The sequence below is a fragment of the Thalassophryne amazonica genome, chromosome 12, assembly GCF_902500255.1.
Source record: "Thalassophryne amazonica chromosome 12, fThaAma1.1, whole genome shotgun sequence".
Taxonomy (NCBI): Eukaryota; Metazoa; Chordata; class Actinopteri; order Batrachoidiformes; family Batrachoididae; genus Thalassophryne; species Thalassophryne amazonica.
The window spans coordinates 35,708,884-35,715,276 of NC_047114.1; positions in this window are offsets into that span (position 1 = coordinate 35,708,884).

The window sequence follows — 6,393 nt, forward strand, 5'->3', positions numbered from 1 at the left end:
TGACTGTGCAAGAAGGAGACTTTTGAGGGAAGCCACCCATGACAAGTCTAAAGGGTAAAGCTTTGATTGGAGAGACTGTGAATGTCACCGTTTTCTACAGTTTCATTATGGAGTGAAATAAAGAAGCAATTTCTTGCAAATGAGACATGAAAATTTAGTTATAGTTGACCAGAAGGCACATTTGAGGCTCAAGCTTAGATCTGCCTTTTTTATGAATGAATACTTGAGTATTTAGTCTGTCAAATTTCTTATGGCCTCAGACAACAGAGGGATATTATTGCTAAACCCCTTGAATTGAAGCTGAAGTTGTGTCCAACAGGCAAAACTCCACTGTTTAATTTCATTGTGGTTGTGTGCAGAGGCAAAACTGGAAAATAATGATGTCTAAATTGTTATGGATCTGGCTGTATGCGCATTTGAGTTAGTGTTACGAGGCGCATGTTGACTGATTTTATTTTGTGAGCATGCATGTATAATTTTGTTTATGATTTGGGTTTTTCATGATTGTTTTTACTATTTGGTTTTACTGCATGCTTTCAGTTAAAAAAAATATACTTCCACTTGAATGTAATTGACAAATTGGCCACAGCATCATAGTCTGTTGGAATGATGGACAGATCTATTGGTCATTGAGAGGGCAAGGAGGGGAGTGGCAGCAAACAAATGGCGATCTGAAGGGAGGGCCTGTTGCTTCTTACATGGAAAGAGGATGAAGGACTGAAATGTAGCAGTGGAAAATAGCTCGGGAGTGACTGCCCAGTGGAGGAGAGTGGCAGAGATGACCAGAGATAGTAGAATGGTGGTGACTTTGGACCAGCACTGGAGGAATTGGAACCTGAGTAGTGTGAGAAGACGGTGAAGTACGAGCATCAGCCAACAACCTCGGGGAATTCCAGAGTGCTATGTTGCAGCATGATGCAGTGGAGCAGTGAGGCACTCTGTCTGCAGTGTAAAGCCCCTTTCACACGAGGCCTGCTTTGAGTTGCTTCATGCAGCGTCATGACAATTCAGGAATGTCTGCATCTTGTGCAAGCAGCAGCGGGGCAGAGAGGAGGTGAGAACGCAGAGGAGGATCTGCAGGCAATTTGGCTGCAGCCAGACTGTGCACTTTGATGTCTCTTCTAGTTTATATTTGTTCTTGTGCTGAGCTGCAGGTCTGTGCTCTGATTTCTGTTATAGTTTATCTTTCCTCCTTTGACGACGGGCTGTGTGAGTGCGTGTGTGCGAATGAACTGTCGGTGTATAAATGTGGAGATATCTGTAGTTATACTTGATGTGGACATGTCCTGTCTCTGGCAATCAGTCTGTGAGCAGGAGTTAATGTCCTTTTTTTTGTCCTTTATTTAACACAATTATGAGAGAGTTTGAGGGGAGAGTAGGAACTGCCTGCAGCCAGTTTTTTTTTTCTTCTTTTAATTGCGCGCAAACGAATCATCCGTGAGTGGATTGGACACAGTTGTGAGAGAATCTACAACCCCAATCCCAATGAAGTTGGGACATTGTGTAAAATGTAAATAAAAACAGAATACAATGATTTGCAAATCCTCTTCAACCTTTATTCAATTGAATACACCACAAAGATAAGATATTAATGTTCAAACTGATAAACGTCAGTGTTTTTGTGGAAATATTTGCTCATTTTGAAATGGATGCCTGCAACACATTTCAAAGCTGGGACAGTGGTATGTTTACCACTGTGTTACATCACCTTTCCTTCTGACAACACTGAATAAACTTTTGGGAACTGAGGACACTAATTGTTGAAGCTTTGTAGGTCGAAATCTTTCTCATTCTTGCTTGATGTACGACTTCAGTTGTTCAACAGTCTGGAGTCTCCGTTGTCGTATTTTGCGCGTCATAATGTGCCACACATTTTCAATGGGCAACAGGTCTGGACTGCAGGCAGGCCAGTCTAGTACCTGCACTCTTTTACTACGAAGCCACGCTGTTGTAACACGTGCAGAATGTGGCTTGGCATTGTCTTGCTGAAATAAGCAGGGGACATCCCTGAAAAAGACGGTGCTTGGATGGCAGCATGTGTTGCACCAAAACTTGGATGTGCCTTTCAGCATTGATGGTACCATCACAGAAGTTGTCCATGCCATAGGCACTAACACACCCCCAAACCATCACAGATGCTGGCTTTTGAACTTTGCGCTGGTAACAATGTGGATGGTCTTTTTCCTCTTTTGTCCGGAGGACACAATATCCATGATTTCCAAAAACAATTTGAAATGTGGAGTAAGACCACAGCACACTTTTCCACTTTGCGTCGGTCCATTTCAAATGAGCTCAGGCCAAAGAAGGCGGCGGTGTTTCTTGATGTTGTTGATGTATGGCTTTCGCTTGCATGGTAGAGTTTAACTTGCACTTGTAGATGTAGCGATGAACTGTGTTAACTGACAGTGGTTTTCTGAGTGTTCCTGAGCCCAAGATAAGATCCTTTACACAATGATGTCGGTTTTTAATTCAGTGCTGCCTGAGGGATCGAAGGTCACGGATATTCAATGTTGGTTTTCGGCCTTGTCGCCTACGTGTAGAAAGTTCTCAGATTCTCTGAATCTTCTGATTATATTATGGACTGTAGATGATGGAATCCCTAAATTCCTTGCAATTGAACATTGAGAAACATTGTTCTTAAACTGTTAGACTATTCTTTCACGCAGTTGTTCACAAAGTGATGATCCGTGCCCATCTTGCTGTGAATGGCTGAGCCTTTTGGGGATGCTCCTTCTATACCAAATCATGACACTCACCTGTTCGTCATGAACGAAGGGTTAATGTAACTGCTGGTGGAACATGTTTGTTAGTGTTCTTGCTATGTTGCTTGCTAAGGTGGTATGATTATACTAACAATAATTTGGTCTGAACTCAACAAACACAACATGTATTTTCACCACAAAATTGTACTCAAAACAGTCAGAGAAATTGTCAGGCTTTTTTAAAATTATTTTTTTACACACTGCTAAATGGCATAAACTGGACTTTGTCAGAGGGATGCAGTAAGAATAATGATAATCATCATCATCAAAATTGTAAATTATGTATGAGATATTGTGAGTAAAATTGGCTGAAGCTGAGCTACAGGTAAATAAAATAATTCTTTAACTAGTACAAACAAATTTTCTATTATTTTTGGATGGCTGTTTTAGGGGAGAAATCTCAAATATTGAAGTAGTAATGTGTGTAAAATTACACATGCTTCAATAGAAGAATGACTCGTACTTGCATCAAAACTGTTACAAGTTCAGTTATTATGTATAGCCATCGTTGGGTTAATGTTGGGCGCTTGTAATTAGCCAACAGAATTTTTATATCTGTAAGCAGTTTCAACAACATTTGCTACAATATTTTATGACAAAGCAAGTAACATAGAATTTGAGGCAGTAACCAAGAAGATAATTGTCCCTCCCGGAAAGACAGATTAATATAGCATCTAATGACATATATTTACCATGTAAGGTCATGTTTTTCAAATGTGCAATTCATGGATGTTTTGTATAAGAGTTTTATTGTAGCTGCGGTCTTTTGATGTCCAATTTCAATTGCAATTTCAGGGGCACTTCTAAAATATTAAAAATAATAAAAAATGGCTATGTGTGCAAAATGTTGTGTTTTTTGGGAGGGAGGTGCCCTCGGAGGGGGTCTCGCCCAGGGAGTAATTCACTGTTGAACCGCCACTTTCAGCTGCTTTGTTGTTAATTAAATTAACAACAGGTGCACTAGAAAGGCAAAAATGAGACGACCCCCAAAACAGGAATAGTTTTAGGTGGCGGCCACTGACATTTCTTCCTTCCTCATCTTTTCTGAGTGATTTTTCACTTGTTTTGCATTGGTTAGGGTTAGTGCCACTACTGGTAGCAAGTGTCAGGTTTCAGCCTGGATCTGGGGTTTTGATCCCATTTTGCCTCCTTTCTTTTTCTCATCGTCTGCTCCAGCTTTGATTTATAGTTGTTTTGGTCACTTGTTTATTTTCTGTACTGTTTTGCTTTGTCACTTTGATTCTTTGTTACTTTTCATACTCTTGTCATAGTTCAGTTCCATTCTAGTTTGTTCTGCCAGGTTGTATTTTCATTGTTTATCATAAGTTGATCACTGGTTTATTTTGTTCATCTCATTTGATTTGATCAGTTATGCTGTAGTATTGGGTTTTGTTTTCTGTTTATGATTTTGCCTTTGTTTGTTTTCCGGATATCTTTACTTCAGTCATAAGCCAGTTCCAGTCTAGTTTTGTCTTAGTATTTATTTTTTGTTCTTCTCTGATCAGTTCCCATGTAGCTTTTCTTCTGTTGTGGGATGTGTCTAATGTGTTGTGTTTAGCTCAGTGAGTGTGTGTGTGTGTGTGTGTGTGAGAACACGAGTGAGAGAGAGAGAGAGCGTGCGCATGACGGTGGCGCACGCCGCCGAGAGAGCGAGACTCGGCTGAGTGGCGTGATGCGTGTAGCAGTGTATGTTAATGGAGAAGTTTAGCAACGGCGGTCAGGCAGGTAGCAGGGCTCGTGCTGTAAACAGTATAGTTATAATTAAGCAGCAAGTCTTCAGCACAGTACTGCTTGCTTCGTTTGTGCCGCACCACACTATAGCAGCGTGGAACGTTCGAGGGAGTTAGCCCCGGAGGAAGAGCTGCCTTCGGCCCTGGAGGATGGATCTCCCCTGTGTCCCCCAACTAAAAGAGTTAGGAGACTGAAGCAGGAATGGTTAACACTGGCGACCACGAAGGGACACTCGTGCTGTTATAAGAGTGGTGAGCTTTAAAAAAAAAAAAGGGGACGATTAAAAGCCAAAGACGAGTGACTGAAATAGCTGCGTGGCTAAGCTAACAACAACATGGCGGCCGCATGCTATCCTCCCGATGTTTACGGACAAGAAACAAACTTCTCAAATCCATTCATGTCATTTACCAATGGTCAGGACAATGTACAAGGTACTGTGGAAGCTTATGAACGCAGGACTGAGAGCAAATATGAAACATTATAACCCATTCTGTGCGCTGAAAACGGCGCAACCACACATGCTAATGGAGAAGATTGTTCACGCCGTCTGGACAGTCCCGCTCAATTTTCCCCCACTAATCCCTTCTTCGAAGCTAACAGTCACCGCCACGGCTTCGTGGGAGTACCAGATGGTCAATATGCCACTGTTTCCTCCTCCAGACATGTCATTAAAGGTGAATTATGCAGACACTAACCCTTTTGCTAACTGCACACATGGACAGTTTTAAATTAGTACACCAGCTACGTCCAAACCAGAAGCAAAAGCACTGCCCGTGTCCTATCCATGCATCTATCCAGCAAAGACTGTTAACTATGGACATTCTTCAGTAAGCCACACCCCGTCACTCAGCTCTATCTAAGAGCCGGCCCGTGCCCTGTTTACCTCCATTATCGGACAGCGATGAGGACTACGACCCCAAAGAGAGAGCCCCACGCTACGCCCTGGCCAGTACGACGGCAATACCCCATGGAGAGGAGTTCTTCACAGATTTGAGAGCTGCGCTGAGGCAAACCACTGGTCAGCAAAGACAAAGGCCACCCAGCTAAAGTTCTGTCTTACTGGAGCTGCAGGCGCTATTGTCCACAATGGACTACTGCCGCCTGCTGGAGGAACTTGAGACTGCCTACGGCCCCTCTTCAGATCATGCAGCGGCCGTGGCAGTGGAGCTGAGGCAAGAGTATGTAAATCTGGCGAGGCTCTTATCTTTTCAAAGATGACATTTATGGAAAAGTTGCTGTAGCTTATGGAGATTGGTCAGAGTCTGAACAAGATGCTATAGCTGTTGAGGTTTTCACAAATGGCTTGGGCGATGCTGAGCTAGTCCAAAGACTGTTAGAAAAGTGTCCAGATCACTTAGCCAGAGCATATGAAATAGCACACCATCCTGAAACCACCAAAAGGGCCGCATCCTATGTCACCAGCATGATTGCAGCCAGGGGCCCGCAACACCCTTGAACGCAGACCTCTTGTGCTGTTGTCAGGGAAATGGAGAAAAATGAGACGGTACCTGCTGTTACACCTGCAGCCAGCCCCTCAACTAACCGCTTTGTCTCAAGCATCACTGCTAAACTCCAAAGCCGCACAGAACTATAAAAAGGGCGAGATCGCTGTCACAATTGTAAGGGTTGGGGTCACAAGCAGAGCCAAGTGCCCTCCTCTCCGAGAAACGTAAAGACTTTTGTTCCAAGCACCAACCGAGAAAACTCCCAGGCGCTGTACTCCACCTTAAAGAACAGAATTGTGAAATGAGCATCCACCTGCACATGTACGAGCTGGAGGTGTGCGCAGTCTTGGACAGTGGGCGCGGAGGAGCGTGTTGCCCCTTCAATTACAACGCCATTCATCCAGAGATGAGGCCTCGCTTCAGTCATCCACCGTTGAGACTTGGTCGGTGTGGGA